Genomic DNA, 17,918 nt, shown 5'->3' with positions numbered 1-17,918 from the left:
GCCTTTTCTAAAATTTATTTATTCTCTCATTATCTCTTGGTAATGTCACTAATCAATAACTAGGCAATAACTTGTACTAAATTTGGTCCGAAAATCGTAGAGAATGACCTTTTCCAATAAATTTCCGGCTAAATCGTTTCGCTAGAATAGAAGTCATGGGAAACAATCTTTTCCAAGAAGTTTATTCTGGGGAAATTCCGACGATATATTTGTTTAGTAGTGACGGTACATGTTCTTATCTCCAAAATTTAATATATTACTATTCATGAAAACTGAAACAACACAAAACAGCATTAAGATTTAATATAACATCTGATGGTACCAGACATGCCACTAAAATAGTACTAGTGTACAACAATAAATCTCTTCGTTAAAAGTGGCATGGATTATCTATAGTACTAAATATCAATAAGAAGTTAGTACAATAACAAGCCTTCGTTTTGGACATAAGTGTTGTTAATGGCATGTTACTTGTTAGATAGTTGTAAAGATCATACCAACATGTCCATGTTACTCATTAGATAGCTATAAAGGATAGTCGGACATTAATGTTTAGTATGTAGAAATGGCCAGAGAAATGTATGAGTCATGGTGAAGGACTGAAAAAAGAAATGTTTGATAAGTCCATGGAATAAAATGAACGATTACACATCTAATGTCATTCCATCAAAACCATTTGTCCCCCCACATAATGAACGATTACACATATAATGTCATTCCATAAAACCATCTACGTAAAATGAGCGTTTAGTATGTAGATGTCTAACCACCACCACCACTACCTGACAACCAGCGTCACCGCTTGACCAACCCCATCCCTACGCCACCACCACCATCGCCTTCACCGACTCACCATCACCACAACCGTCGCCATTGCAATTTTTTTATTTTATTTTGATATATCATATAGGAGTATTCTTATCATTTCAATTTCATTCTTGCATATTTCTTTTTTTTCTTACAAACAACATATAATAATAATAATTCATTATATTTTCATAGATTAACAAAATAAGACAAAAGAATGGTTAAGATCCATTCCATCTCATTGTCCATTTCATTCATTCCTCAATTCCAATCCCCTTCCATTTCATTATCTCTAACCATACAGTTCCTTAATTTATATCCATATAATTTTACTAAAAGCATCATTGGTCTTCTTGATGATATTTTTAGGTGAGTCATGTTGGGCGTTAAAATCGGTATAGACGGTTGACATCCAATCTCATGAAGACTCGCTTGAGCTCGAGTATTATGGATAGTTCCAAACACTATTAAAAACATCATTTTCTTTAAATTTTATTTACCATTCTAAAAACATCTCCACATGTCATTTCTATGTTTTAAAATCCGAGCGCAATTTCAAAATTTGAAATATTAACTTTATATAGGAGGAATATTACTCTACTTTTAATTCATCAAAAACTGGTAAAACAAATATGAAAACAACGAAAAATGAAAAGATAGTATGAAAATGGGATAAAAGTAAATACAGTGATGTTGGACATGTAACTTCACGCAAAATTAATCAAAACTACATAGTTTCGACTAAAAACCCCCTTATGCAATTAAAACCCTTTTCATTTTATGGAAATCTTAATTTAGTAATGGAATTTTTTTTTACACATTAAGAAATAGCCTTAAATCATAGCCAAATTTTGAGACAGATATAAAAATTAATTAAGTAACGGAATTCTTATCATTCAGGCAACACCTTCATAGTGTAGTGTTACTTGCCCAGAAACTGGAAAGTATGCAGAAGTTGTTATCAAAGTTGCAGTGCCGGGTACAGTTTATACAGTTTGATGATAATATGGTTCATATATTTCCTATGTATTCTTTAATGTATATAGTGAATATATGTACATATATACTAGTGTAAGTGCCAGACTCAACTGGTCTGAAATTTTGTGCGAACATTGTTGAATTTTGTAAAATTTATTCCTTTTTGTACTCAGGTTAAATGACTATTATAGTGGAATAGACGAAAACTTAAAACATGACTTGACATTAAGTTAAAAATTGCTCAGGTAATTAACTGCTAAACATTTAATGACACAGTTAAAAACATGTATAGCGGGTTCAACTCGCCTCTCTTGTAACTTTTTCTTTGAAAGGTAGTATTAATCTGTGACTAGCTAGCAATTGACTAGAACCCGAACAATACAAAGGGAACGAAGACATACAAGTTTACAATATCAAAGTTACACCATTCAACCCAAAGTCTATCGATCTAGATCCTATCCATAGAAAACACACAATCTTTATATCTTCCACTACTTTATGCGGGTTCATATTCACTAAAATCTTGTTATTTCTTGGCTTCCACAAGGTCGAGATGCTCATGTCATTGAGCTATCTAAATTTAAGCATGTAATGATGTAAATATGTCTGCATATTAAAATGTTTTCCGCTAGTGAGTAAACGACTAAACGTGTCATGTTCCAGTTCAATAACCGTGGTTAACAGATATCAAGTTGCTCAATTACATTTGCATACTATAAAGTCATAATTAAAGATACATCTGATTAAGAAAAGAACATGTAATTAAAATGTCGCCTCATCACGAAAAACAAACATCATCTAATGACTATACAGCCACACTATGGCCGGTTTCAACCAACACAAGCTAAGAGGTTGCAACAGTATCCCAACACCAGATAGTGCCATCTTCACAGTAACTCAGTTGTTACATGGGATATGGAATTGCCTTATATGTGGAATGGATTTTAATTAAAAGGAGTTTTTCAATCAAAACTACTTGGTTTTAATTGGTTTCACAAGTAGGGTTACATGTTTAATAGCACCGTATTCACTTTCACTTTCTCCTATGAAATGTGAGGAAATGACAAGTGTTGTTACTCTCTATCTCCCATACCTAATTTTTGGACAATTTCTCACTCATTAATCCCTTATAAATAGGAGCTTGGTTTTACGTTTGAAGGCACACCTCTTTGTATTCTTAGTTAACCATGTCTTCTTCACTAATTCCACTTGCCTCCACAATCACTCCCTTTCCTTCCCTAAACACTCGATCCATCTCCCAACAAGCCTTCAAGACTCGAACCAACCGAACCCATGGGTTCAGAGTCTCATGCAATGGCACACAAGATGATCACAAACTCAACCAACTCATACTACCCAAAACCCAAAAGCTTGCATTGCCCAATGTAGACCGGAGGAATATGCTCCTAGGGCTCAGCGGGCTCTACACCACCGCCAACCTCACTTCCGTGCCAGAGGCAATAGCTAATCCCATAGAAACTCCTAATTTCACGCTGGAAGGTACGTGCAAGAAAGAAGTGACTTCAGGTTTTAAAGCTAACACAAAAAAAGTTAGGCCAACCCAATGTTGTCCGCCTAAGCTCCCGAAGAATATTAAAGATTTCCAGTTTCCCACGGAATACACCGTGAGGATGAGATGGCCGGCACATAGAGGGACTCCGGAGCAGGTGGATAAATACAGAAGAGCCATCAAAGCCATGAGAGAACTTCCTGATAATGACCCGCATAGTTTCGTTAGCCAAGCTAAAATCCATTGTGCTTACTGCCACGGAGCTTACTCTCAAACCGGCAAGGGTATCCAGATCCATAGTTCATGGCTCTTCTTTCCATTCCATCGTTGGTACCTTTATTTCTACGAAAGAATACTCGGAAAGCTGATAGGCGATCCCACTTTCGCCTTACCTTACTGGAAATGGGACGAACCATCTGGTATGACGATGCCAAGTATCTTTGTACCCAAGGATATCAATGGCACATCAACCCGTTGTATGATGAGTACCGGGAGTCGAGTCATTTCCCACCAGATATAGTGGACCTGAACTGGGAGAAAAATCAGCCTAGTAAGAACTTATCCAAAGAGCAACAAGTAGCCTGCAATCTTACAACAGTGTACCGAGAGTTGATCAGAACCGAAGGTGATCCACTAGCTTTCTTTGGGGGGGCAGTATAGAGCTGGAGATAATGAAGTTAACTTTAATGACGGGTCAATCTCATCCGTGGAGCGCGGTTCTCACACTGCGGTACACTTGTGGGTAGGCGACAGTAAGCTCGATAACAAAGAGGACATGGGTAGGTTCTACTCAGCGGGCTATGACCCTTTGTTTTATTGCCACCATGCAAATGTTGATCGAATGTGGAAACTCTGGAATGATTTGAGCCCAACAAATGTGGTACCAGATAAGCCAGATTGGTTGGATGCATCATATGTGTTCTATGACGAAAACAAGGAGCTTGTACGTGTTTATAATAGAGATTCTGTCAGCTTAAAGAAGCTCAAATACAATTTTATCGAGGACTCGAAGGAGGTCTTCCCTTGGAGCGCATCTCGACCCACTCAACGTAGCAAGCCTCTCAAACTGCATCCACTAACGATCAGGTACCAACGGTGGATCAAGTGGAGAAGCCATTGAGACTAGAGGGGATCCTGAAGGTTCGTGTGCAAAGGCCTGAAAATGACCAAAATGTCAATGAGGTTTTGGTGATATCTGGAATAAAGTTCGACTGCAACAAGTACGTGAAGTTCGATGTGTTTGTAAATGACAAGGTTAATGAAGGCGGTAAATTACCCACGGGTTGTGATCCCGAATACGCGGGTTGTTTTGCACAGATTCCACACAGCAATGAGAACACGATGTCCATGACGAGTGGGGTTAGGCTTGGGCTAACGGAATTGTTCAAGCTCACAAATACACAGTACGAAAAGTATGCAACGGTGGCATTGGTGCCAAGGGAAGGGTGCGAGGATCTCACCATTGGCGAAATCAGAATCGGGAAATTGGTTCCAGTGTTTTAAGCCTAAAACCTGAGTATTTTAGTAGTATTTGCGAGTGTTTTGTGTGTGTGTTGTTTAGCCAGAAATGCACGTTCTGTTGCAAGGTTTTCCTTATGCTTATGTAATAAATAAAATTGGTCTACGAAGCCAAGTGTTTTTCTTCTTCTAATACTTTACGGCTTTACGCATTTATATAAGTTTGTTTGTAACCTTATAATCTAAGACCTAAATGAATACTTATCAACAATAAAATAGCTAAAAGAACTTGGACCAGACTTGATAAAGAACTTGCTTATAGATTTTATCAACATATAATTTATGAATTACTGACTAGTTTCACGGCCAGCAGTCATGGTAAAAGAAGCATGTTCATTGTCAGTATCATACTGAATTTGTGTCCAACGACATCAACCTTCGATCGCAATATAGTTCCTAGGAGCTCAATTAAGCCTACCATCGGTCAGATATATACCATCGGGTCATCGGCGTCCTATTTCATTTCATCTGTAATATCGATTTGTTTTAAAAAGCATAATTACAATAAACTGCCGTTTTCTTTAAGTGCAAATTTAACATTTCAAATAATTAACAAAAATTGCAAAATTAAATAAAAATATTGTATCAAAACAAATATTCTCACTAAGGTATAGGGGGTCCTATGGTCGTTTGGTCATGCTATGTACTTTGGCAGCATCGAACCTTCGTCCCCACGCTTGCCTCAATCTTTGCCGCTTATAAAATAAAATAAAAAAAAACAAATGGTTAGTAGTTTGTTGTTAAAAAAATAAGTATATTATATGAAATCATAAATCTGGATAAGGATGAAGAGCCCAAGATCTTCTAGTGCTTGATTTAAGAAGAAATAAATTGAAATGAATGATAAATGGTAAATGAATTCAACTGAGAATGACCATCAGTGGCTAGTAGAACTTGCAACCATGAATGTTAGCTTTTAATTCATCACAGATCAGAAATATTCAAGCAGGTATTATCTGTTGGAAACAATTGTGATAAACAGCCGCGAAGCACAAGATTAGTAAGAACAATAAGGACTTTGAAAGTGATCTTGTTGATTATTGATTGCAGTACATGAAGAAGAACATAACAAAGCTTTAAATTGGAAAAAATAACCTAGAGAGCTATAGCCAAAAGACTCGGACTTCCTAACGGATAAGCTACTGGCTTTATTTTGAATTCAAATAACAAAGACTTAATTAAATAACATGTGATAATGACTACTTCAACAAGACCCACGTGCAATACTTCAAATTTTGAATCATTCTTCAATAGCCTCCCTTGATTCAAAATTCTTCACTCCCAGGTGATGCCTGAAATACACAAACTTTTCCCGGGACAATGCTTTGGTCATGACATCAGCTAACTGTTGCTTATTGCTGCAGAATTCCAACTTGACTTGTTCTTGAGATACCATCTCTCTTATAAAATGATACTTGAGCTCTATATGCTTTGACCTGCTATGCATAATAGGATTCTTGGATAAATTTATTGCTGAACAATTATCACAGTAAATCGTGGTTGCCTTGTGCTGCTTTAAACCAAGATCTTCTAGAATCCTTTTAGCCATATCGCCTGACATGTTGCTCCGGTACTTGCAATGTACTCTGCTTCAGTACTTGACAATGCCACTGTATTTTGTTTCTTTGAACTCCATGCAACCACACCACTTCCAAGTGAAAATACGTTTGCAGACACACTTTTACGGTCATCAACACAACTAGCCCAATCACTATCACTGTACCCAACAAGAGTTACACTTTCAGATTTCCCGTACCATATTCTAAAACCACTTGTTCCTACAATATAACGAAGGATCCTTCTTGTAGCTCCAAAATGTATCTTAGATGGGCTTTGCATAAATCTAGAAACCAAACTAACTGCATAAGCAAGGTCTGGTCTTGTGTGGGTTTGAAAAATGAGTCCACCAACCATACTTCTGTACAGTTCTTCATCTATCTTGTCTGCCCCATCTTCTACTTGTAACTTGTCATTAGAGTTCATTGGTGTTTCATCAACTGTGCATCCTTTCACCCCAAACCTGTTTAAAAGATGAAGAGCATACTTTTCTTGACTTATAAAGATTCCATACCTGGATTGTTTCACTTCCAGCCCCAAGAAATACTGCAACAGCCCCATATCGGTCATTTCAAACACACTCTTCATGCCTTCTTTAAAGACTGTAATAAGCTTTGAGTTGGAACTAGTGACAATAATATCATATACATTAATACAAACATAAATTATATCATTATCACTAGTGTTCTTCACATATAAAGTTGGTTCATTGTGACTTCTTTTGAACCCATGACCACAGAAATACCCATCAATTTTAGCATACCAGGCTCTCGGGCCTGCTTCAAGCCATACAAGGTTTTGTGAAGTTTATACACCAGTTCCTCTTTCCCTTTGACTTCATATCCTTCTGGTTGCTGAACATAGATTTCTTCAGTTAGCTCGCCATTTAGGAAAGCGGACTTTACATCTAGTTGATGTATAGTCCATCCTAATTGAGTTGCAACTGCAATTACAACCCTGATGGTTTCAAACCGTGCAACCAGGGCAAATGTTTCCTGGAAATCAATCCCCTTTTGCTGCATATATCCCTTAGCAACTAATCGGGCTTTATGCCTCAGAACTTCACCATTAGGCCCAATCTTAGTCTTGAATAACCATTTTAATCCAACTATATTTTTACCAGTAGGAAGACTTACCAGTTCCCATGTGCGATTCTTTTGAATGGCATTTAGTTCCTCCTTCATGGCCTCTTGCCATTCTTTTTTTCTTGTTGCTTCATTATAAGTGATTGGATCTGAAATACTTAAGGCAAACTGACAAGTAGTATAATCTGGAGTGTTTACCTTTGCAGCAGTAGTGTATATCTCATCTAATGCCTTCAGTTTTTCAGGTATTGTGAATGATGCATTACTGGTAGATGCAGCATCAAATGGACTGTTTGTTTCATTGGCATTAGATGTCATGGGAGTTTGGTTGACAGGAGATGAGGGTGAGGTTGGAGTAGAACTTAGGGTGATATGATCAGTTGAACAAGGAAAAGAATCATTTGGGAACGGGTCTATGTAAACATACTTGTTACTTTCAGAGTTTGATTGCCATTTCCATTTCTCGTTTTCGATGAACACCACATCTCTCCTGGTGAGAAACTGCTTGTTCACTGGATTATATAACCGATAACCCCTGCTTTGATTCAAATACCCAATAAAGGTGCACTTTACTGATTTATCATCTAGCTTCTTTCTTCTTTGTGATGGAACCAACCCATATCCCACACATCCAACGACTTTCATATGACTAACAACTGGCTTTCTGCCTAACCAGCCTTCAAGTGGTGTTTTATTATGAACAGCCTTTGTTGGAGATCGATTAATGGCATACACAGCTGTTTCTACAGCTTCAGCCAAAAAACATTGGGCAGTTCTCTCTCCTTGATCATACTTCGGGTCATTTCCATAACAATGCGATTCTTTTGTTCTACCACACCGTTATGTTCAGGTGTGTATGGAACGGTTAATTCCCGCCTAATACCATGTTGTTCACAAAACTTATTGAACTCGTCTGAGATGTATTCACCTCCACGATCAGACCTTAAGACTTTGATGGACTGGTCACTTTCTTTCTCAACCATGATCTTGAATGCTTTAAACTTCTCAAAAACTTTTGATTTGTTAGCGATAAAATAGACCCAACACATACGTGTTAGATCATCAATAAACAACAGATAATACCAACTATTACCTAGGGTGGCGGTTTGCATGGGACCACATACATGTGTGTGCACTAGCTCTAGTTTGTTGGCTGCCCTCCATGAGGTGGATGGAAATGCATCCCTAGTTAGTTTGCCCATGATACACCCATTGCATTTACCCATAGGTTTAACGTTGGGAAGGCCAAGCACCATCCTATTATTGTGCAATAACCTTAAACCATCAAAATGCAAATGGCCATACCTGCGATGCCACATAAGTGAAGTGTCGTTCTGGTTGTTCATATCATTTGAATCGCATGCTTTCGCTGTTGATGCATCTAACAAGAACATATTATTACTTGACACCATAATCTTCATGAGGTTTTTACCGCTTTCTTTGCTTTGAATCACACACATACCATCATCAAAATGTAATGCATACCCTTTTTTCATAAGTTGTCCAACACTGAGTAGATTATACTCAAGTCTTGGAGCAAAGTTAACATCATCTAGTTGTTGGCCCAGACGGATCAAACAATCAGATCAAACGAACTTATCAAACAAACGAACACGAGATATTGAGGTGACAACCCTCGACTCTTTTCATATATCAAATGAACATACCAAACGAACTTCACGAACTTATCAAACGTACATGGAGATGAGACTCCTTGGCTCTCTCTTGGCTCTCTCTCAACTCTCTCTTAACTCTCACAAATAAAGCTAATAAACTAGACCCTATTTATATACCTACTAAACTTGCTCTCCAAGACATACCTTTCCTAATCCTACTACAATTCAAATAACTAAATTATAACTTAATAAAATAAACCTTTAACTTTACTAATAATTCAATATTAATCATTCATTCACCCTCTTAATCTTGAATTGTATTTCTTCTTGCATTTGTTCCTCCTTTTCAACTGAGTATAGCATACTTGCTTCACCGATTCTTCAAACTTAGCATTCGTTCTTCCGTACTTAACTTTGAAACCATGTGGCAATTTTCTTTCTCAACTTGTTTCTTCTCATCAACTCGTTCTTGACCAATACTCTCACGAACTCCAAACAAATCATTTGGAATTGTTCCAAACCGAATATCCTTCACTTTCATAATGGGTTTCACATCATAACTTTCTTTCTTTTCATCTTCAAAGTTGTTAGGATTACAACATACCTGAAGCTTGATGTTGTACGTCTTATTCAGATTTCTCTGAACCTTAATCAACAATCTCTCTTTCTGATCATATAGCCTCAATGTCCCATTGGCTATTAATCTTACATCCTTCTTAATCCAACTTTCCCAAGCTAAGAAGATTCAGCATAGGGATATAGAAAACATCACAAAACGTTTTCTTTTCACCAGTCTTACTTACCACAGTCACATTACCTTTACCTTTAATCTCGATCTCGGATCCATCACCAAACTTCACTTGACCCGAAACTCCTTCATCCAAGGTAGTAAAGAACTCTTTCTTTCCTAACATATGATGACTTGAACCATTGTCTAAGTACCATGTACCTTCATTCTTTTCATCCTTTTCAAACACACCAGGGATAACCCTTTCTCCATTCAAACTTACTTTCTTTATTGAACAAACTGCCATGAGCAAAGAAGGATCAACATCATTTTCTTTCTTTGTCAAATTCACTTTATCATTCCCTTTGCTTGGTTCTTTACATTCATTCGAGTAGTGCCCAATCTTATCACAGTTGTAGCACGTTACATACTTCCTTCTATCTTCCCATTCTTCAGGGTTCTTTTTCCGGTATTCACCCCGTTCATCATTCTTACGCTCACCATTCCATCTTTGGTTCCCTCTTCCTCTTCCATTGTATCTTCCACGACCTCTACCATGTCCTCGGTAGTTTTCAACTTTCTTTTCGGTTTGGGTGAACATGAGCTGACTTTGGGACGAACTTCCATTCACATTCTTGAACTTGTTTCTTTCTTCATATGCCTTCAAACGTCCAACCACATCTTCAAACGCCATTGTTTCGATGTCTGCGAGTAGCTCCATCGAAGAAACGATGGGTAAATATTTATCCTGCATAGAGTTCAAGAACTTTCTTACCAAAACCTCTTCTTCAAGTACCGCTCCCAAGCTGTTGTACTTTGATTGTACTCCACCCAGCTTCGCTGCATAATCATCAATACTTTCTGTCTCCCCCATCTTCAATGCATCTAACTCGGTTCTTAGCATTTGAACACGAGCTTTCTGAGTTAGTTCTGCACCAAGATAACGAACTCTTAACGCTTCCCAAACATCTTTCTGTTCTGAATACTTGGCCATCTGAAGCATCACGTCTTCAGGTAGGGTTTGGAAGATAACACCCAAGGCCATAAACTTCTTTCTTTCTTCAATTGCAGTCCCCTTTTCCTTATCAATCGCATCGTGCAAACCGTTCGCACCAAAAATAATTTTCACCATAACCGACCATGACGCGTAGTTGGTCGACGTTAACTTCGGTGCTTGCAAAACAAACCCACCAATCGATTCTTTGTTGTTCCCGAACTTCCCGCTTCTTTATCACCGGCCATGACACAATCCTAACGCAACGGTTATGTTTTTTTCTTGTTCCAGTGACGAACAATAATAATAATAATAATAATATATGTGCTTCTTCAAAATTCTTTCTTTTAAAAGTGGCGGTTAAAAGCAATTGACGTGCTAGCTTGATTCTGTTTTCTTTCTTCTCATCCACGCCACAAGAAACAAGAACCTTCTTCTTGTTGACTTTTGTGACAAGAGTGGTCGGCAAAAGAATGCAATAATAATATGGGGACAAGAGGATTACTTCGATCAAACACCAAACCTTAATACGGATCACAATTTCCAACAAATTAACATGCAACTTCTCTGTAAGAAATCTCAACTGACTTGTCTCCGACAACGATTCTTCCAACCCTTCAAATAGGAAACTCACGAACTTCTACGAACAACGAGCCTAAGCTCTGATACCAATTGTTGGCCCAAACGGATCAAACAATCGAATCAAACGAACTTATCAAACAAACGAACACGAGATATTGAGGTGACAACCCTCGAATCTTTTCATATATTGTAACATCCCGAAATTTCTAAGGTAATATTAATTATATTACTTATTAATAGATGGGAAGTTTACTCGGGTTATCAGGAAATAAATAAAAGAATAGGAGTTGGTATGGGTCGGGCTAGTGTCGGGTAATGGAAGTGGGTTATGGACTTGGGTTAATTGAGATAGGTTAAATGAGAATGGGATTTCAGGGATATAAATACCCCCAAAATCCCAAAATATCTCATTTTCTCACCAAACTCCCTAACACACACTCCTTACACCCTCAAAACACACACATTCTAACCGATCTAGATTCGAAGCCGAGACCCGAGATTTGTTGATAGATCTGAGTTGGTAAGGTAAGAACTAATCTAACAAAGCTATTATTACAGAAAATGGTTAGGATTGGATGGGTTAACCGGACCCGAAACCCAACTGCCCAAATCGGACCCCTAAAACGTCGATTTTAGACCGATTTGATGGTTGGGGTTTGTAGGCGCCGATCATACGGTTCCGTGGGTACCAAAATCGAGTTATTTGGCTAAGAAACGAAGGAGTTATGGGCAAACAGATCTGCAGCGCGACAACTTCGCCTGCAAGATCAAGTTCGCCTGATGAACTTCGCCTTCAAGCATAACTTCGCCTTCAAGCGTAACTTCGCCTAAGGTATAACTTCGCCTACGGCCAAGTTCGCCTAAGGTATAACTTCGCCTGAAGCCAAGTTCGCCTAAAGTATAACTTCGCCTGAAGCCAAGTTCGCCTAAGGTTTAACTTCGCCTGAAGCCAAGTTCGCCTAAGGTATAACTTCGCCTGAAGCCAAGTTCGCCTAAGGTTTAACTTCGCCTGAAGCCAAGTTCGCCTAAGGTATAACTTCGCCTGAAGCCAAGTTCGCCTAAGGTTTAACTTCGCCTGAAGCCAAGTTCGCCTAAGGTATAACTTCGCCTGAAGCCAAGTTCGCCTAAGGTTTAACTTCGCCTGAAGCCAAGTTCGCCTAAGGTATAACTTCGCCTGAAGCCAAGTTCGCCTAAGGTTTAACTTCGCCTGAAGTGAAGTTCGTTTATAAAATAAATTAAAAACCTAATGGAAAATGTGTTAAGGCAGTTATCGAAAATAAAATTTTTCCAAGCTGACCTGGCAGCTTAACCCCAGCCAGGGGCTCTGCCCCTTGGACCCCGCTAGGGGCTGCCGCCCCTAGAACCCCGCTACCAGGGGCGCTGCCCCCGGACCCCCGTTCGTTGTGGGTCATATAAAGATAGAAACGCAACATAAGTAGTAGTAGCTAATTGATACGTGTAAATATTATACAGTTAGCCGTGCACAGCTCAAGAGGGGAATAACTATTAACGGAGAGCGTAACAGTATTCAGGTGAGTTTCTAGCCCCATTTATGTGTTATGTTTTCGGGGCTGTGTGCATACTCGATGTGTTGTTAATACATTTATCCTAAGTGATAAGTGTATGCCATATGTGATATATGTGATGGATATGAATGGTTGCTTGTCGGTACGCGAACGATCTTCGGATATTGCGCGTACTGTCAGGTCAAAAATAAAGGTACAAATATTATACATCGAAGATGTATGAACATTACAAATGAATACTTGTCGGGGCGTGAACGATCTTCGGATATTGCACGTATCGACAAGAGGTATGGTTGTTAAATGAATGATGTAAAGAACGCCTAGGGTGTTCTTATGCTATGATGTAATTATTGTATATGTGAAGTAGGTGTATACAGGTACACGAATGGTATGTGAGTTCTACGTTCGACATAGTAAGTTAGGATGGCAAATCCCTCTAGCTTTTGTCGGACATAGACTCGGCTGGTGATGGCGTAGTTAAGGACTGCAGGCCTTATACGTAAAGTAGATGATAGATGTAAACGTAGTTAAGGACTGCGGGCCTTATACATAAAGTAGATGATATATGTAAACGTAGATAGGGACGGTGGGCCTTATACGTGTTACAGATAATAGACGACAACGTAGTTAAGGACTGCGGACCTTATACGTATTATAGATAGGCATCAGCATAGGAAAGGACTGTGGACCTTATACGTGCTGTAGTTGTATTGTGGTAGCATAGGGGAGGACTGCGGACCTCGTACGTGCTATGGTTTAGGTTGCAACATAGGGGAGGACTGTGGACCTTGTACGTGTTGTGGATGTAGGATGGTATAGGGAAGGACTGCGGACCTTGCACGTACCATAAAGGGTGAACATAGGTAAGGACTGCGGACCTTTGTACGTGTTCACGACCTTGTTGGCGGACTATGAACGTACTCTCGGTAGACTGAGGTTAGTGATTGTAGATATGTATGTATGTGTGGTAGTGATTGTAGATATGTATGTATGTATGGTAGCAAGTATGTAAGTAGAACAGAAGGGTAACTAGTAAAGTATGGATATGTATCTACGGATATGTATGTATGTGTATGTATTGTATGGCGTTTGATTAACTAGAACTCACTCAGCGTAGCTGACTTTTAGTATGCACGCAGGTGAGCTGATTACAGAGTTAGCATGAGGATGACACACGGCATGGATTGAACGGCTGGCATCTGAAGAAAGAAGTAAAGATGTTTTAAATATAAAGTTTTGTGTTATGGTATCAAAGAAAAGATTTAACGTTTTGTAACAAATTATTGATGTTTTATATTCCGCGAAAAGTTTTAATAAACTCTTATTTGAAGAACTGTGTTTATGAGTAAATCCGACGCTAAAGTAGGGCTACCGGGTTCGGGGCCTTACATATATCAAACGAACATACCAAACGAACTTCACGAACTTAACAAACGTACATGGATAGGAGACTCCTTGGCTCTCTCTTGGCTCTCTCTCAACTCGCTCTTAACTCTCACAAATAAAACTAATAAACTAGACCCTATTTATAGACCTACTAAACTTGCTCTCCAAGACATACCTTTCCTAAACCTACTACAATTCAAATAACTAAATTATAACTTAATAAAATAAACCTTTAACTTTACTAATAATTCAAGATTAATCCTTCACTAGTAACTTAAAGCTTCCATTACTGGTCATAATCTTCACAGTACCTTTGCCTTCAACAGCTAACTTCTTTTTATCTCCAAGTTGTACTTCCAGTTTAAATGACTCATTGAGTGAGGTAAAACTGCTCCTACACCCTGTCATGTGATTGGAACAGCCAGAATCAATGAACCAAAGGTTGTTACCCGCATTGGCATGACTAGTGTTAGTCATTAACATGTACTGATAGTTGTCTTTAGGATTTGTGAAAGCCAAGAACAACCGTTCCTGTACATTATTGTTAACTTCATTTTCCTCAGGTTCAGCAGCCATGTTAGCCTGAACTTCATCATTAAACCAACAATCCTTCTTAACATGCCCAAACCGATTGCAAATATGGCATTGTGGGCCTCTCCTCTCAGGAAATCTACCACGGTACCTTCCTCTAAGGGACATCCTCCCGCGGCCTCTAGAACTTGAGGAAAGACTACCATATTGTGACTTGTTTGGGTCTTAGAAGATCTGCAGGGCCTGCTCATCCAACTTTTCTATTTTGTCATTGGCTCGGATATTAATTCTCTCTTCTTGTGATTGAAGGGATCCCATGAGCTTCACCGGAGTAAGCATTGATAGGTCATAGGATACTTCAATAGAGGGTACTATGTAATCATACTTTGAGGTAAGGCTGCGTAAAATTTTTTCAACTATAGTCTGATCAAGTATCTTTTCACCAAATGCCCTCTTTTGACTTACTATAGCCATCACCCTGGAGAAGTAGTCTCCAATAAGTTCTTTCATGACGAGATTTTCAAACTCTCGCCGGAGACCTTGCAACTTGATTGCCTTGATTTAAGAGTCGCCTTCAAACTCCATCTTGAGAATATCCCATGCCTCTTTTGACGACATGGCTGCTGCAATTCTTGAAAACATATTGTCATGCAATGCCTGTTGAATGATGGCCATTGCATGGGCGTCCTTTCTTCAAGTGGTCTTTAACCTAGCCTGATCCGTATCTTGTTCATTGAAACCTGCTTCAACCAGATCCACAGATCACGAGATCTGAGAATCGTCTTCATACGAATAGCCCAGTATTCATATCCCTCACCCTTGAATACTGGAATTGGGGTAGGGGCTGTTGGGAGATTGCTTGCTTGATCGGCCATGGTATTAATTGAGTTTGTGATGACTTATGAATTGGATAGTACCTGTGCTCTGATACCACAATGTTGGAAACAATTGTGATAAACAGCCGCGAAGCACAAGATTAGTAAGAACAATAAGGACTTTGAAAGTGATCTTGTTGATTATTGATTGCAGTACATGAAGATGAACATAACAAAGCTTTAAATAGGAAAAAATAACGACCTAGAGAGCTATAGCCAAAAGACTCGGACTTCCTAACGGATAAGCTACTGGCTTTATTTTGAATTCAAATAACAAAGACTTAATTGAATAACATGTGATAATGACTACTTCAACAAGACCCACGTGCAATACTTCAAATTTTGAATCATTATTCAATATTATCATCAAATTCATTGTCAGTATTCCTCAATTTAAATCTGAATTTGCCAACAATGGCATCAGAGCAAGGTTAAACGATCAAGGGAAGAACGAAAGAAAGACCAGCGATTTGTCGTCTCTTTGCAATTGCATTTCAGTTGATCAAGGCAGAACCAAAAGAAAACAACACCAGTTCATTTTATTTTCTGTGACGCTGATGTTAAAAAAAGGAACAGTAAGCCTTGTGTTATCAATCAATCCAACAGGCAGAAAATAAAGGCAGCAGTCATGTTTTGGTTGACATCGTCGGATAAACAGAACCTTTATTCTGTAAATTCGTACAGATTTCCAATAGAATTTTCAAGCCCAGATTGATAAACAAACACGAACTAAACGACTAATTCTTGTTTATATTAATCGAAAAATACAACTCTAAAAACTTATTACAATCATCAAACCCTAACTCGGTTTGACTCTTGATGAACCCTAACTTGGTTAATTCTCATGTGTGTCTTTAGATGAACCCTAACTCGGTTGCTTCTCACACGTTCTCTAATGCCTAACTATGACCTAGTTTATATAGACTAACCTAACATGCTAACCAAGACATTACTTATTATAATTACATAACAATTAGGAAACATGTTGTAATTTAAAAACATAACCAACTATGACCAACTTGTCATTATGGGGCCTCATTTCCAACTTGTGACTTGGAGTCCGAAGTTACATCCAACAAACTTGATATTCTGAATCTATTTAGAAGCATTTGTTGGGGATATCGAACGAAATCTGTTGGTGTGTTATATTAGAATTGAAAATTTACATGTGCCTTGGGTGTTCATCAAATTTATGATTCTGAATAAAACCTACGAACAATGTAGAATTAATTAGGGTTTTGATTGTTGATTGTATATGTGCATCAGAAAAACCGAATCACTATCAAAAGGGGTTTGATCAGTTTTGTGGGTGCTGTGTTTTAATTGAAGAAACAGAAACAAAGATTGTGTTTTCTTGTTAAAGTACAAATAAAATGCCATTTAGTGGCACACGTTTTTAATAGCATATAACTCTTGTGCCACTAAATTAGGTTTTTAATGGCACTTTGCGTATGCCGTCTTTGCTTATAAAACATTTTTAGTGTCACTTAGTTTTAGTGTCACTAATTTATTATTTTAGTGGCACTTTGCGTATGCCACTAAAAATCTAGTGCCACACGTTTTTAATGACATTTAGCTCTTGTGTCACTAAATTAGGTTTTTAATGGCACTTTACGTATGCCATCTTTGCTTATAACACATTTTTAGTGTCACTTAGTTTTAGTGCCACTAATTTATGATTTTAGTGGCACTTTGCGTACGTCACTAAAAATCTAGTTTCACACGTTTTTAATGACATTTAGCTCTTGTGTCACTAAATTAGGTTTTTAATGGCACTTTGCGTATGCCATCTTTTCTTATAACACATTTTTAGTGGCACTTAGTTTTAGTGCCACTAATTTATGATTTTAGTGGCACTTTGCGTACGTCACTAAAAATCTAGTTTCACACGTTTTTAATGACATTTAGCTCTTGTGTCACTAAATTAGGTTTTTAATGGCACTTTGCGTATGCCATCTTTTCTTATAACACATTTTTAGTGGCACTTTGCATATGCCACTAAAAATCTAGGGTCACACATTTTTAATGGCATTTAGCTCTTGTGCCACTAAAGTAGATTTTTAATGGCACTTTGTGCATGCCATCTTTGCTTATAATTGATGATTTTAGTGACACTTTGCATATGCCACTCATTTTGATGTAATGGTGAATCATGTATAAATTACTACGTATTTTGTTCAGTGAGTGATGTGTTCAAAACAAGGGTTTTATTCTTTAAACTATTGA

General features: G+C 38.1%; 1 pseudogene; it reads left to right on the top strand.

Moving 5' to 3' along the window:
* Nucleotides 1–2,972: 2,972 nt before the first annotated feature.
* Nucleotides 2,973–4,798, top strand: LOC143572084 (polyphenol oxidase I, chloroplastic-like; annotated as a pseudogene).
* The last annotated feature ends 13,120 nt before the right edge of the window (nt 4,799–17,918 follow it).

Source organism: Bidens hawaiensis, unplaced genomic scaffold (genome assembly GCF_021521415.1).
Source record: "Bidens hawaiensis isolate Kalapana, Puna unplaced genomic scaffold, B.hawaiensis_p1.1 tig00025714_1, whole genome shotgun sequence".
Lineage (NCBI taxonomy): Eukaryota > Viridiplantae > Streptophyta > Magnoliopsida > Asterales > Asteraceae > Bidens > Bidens hawaiensis.
The sequence above is the reverse complement of the archived record's forward strand: the minus strand, read 5'-3'. Positions and strand labels throughout refer to the sequence as shown.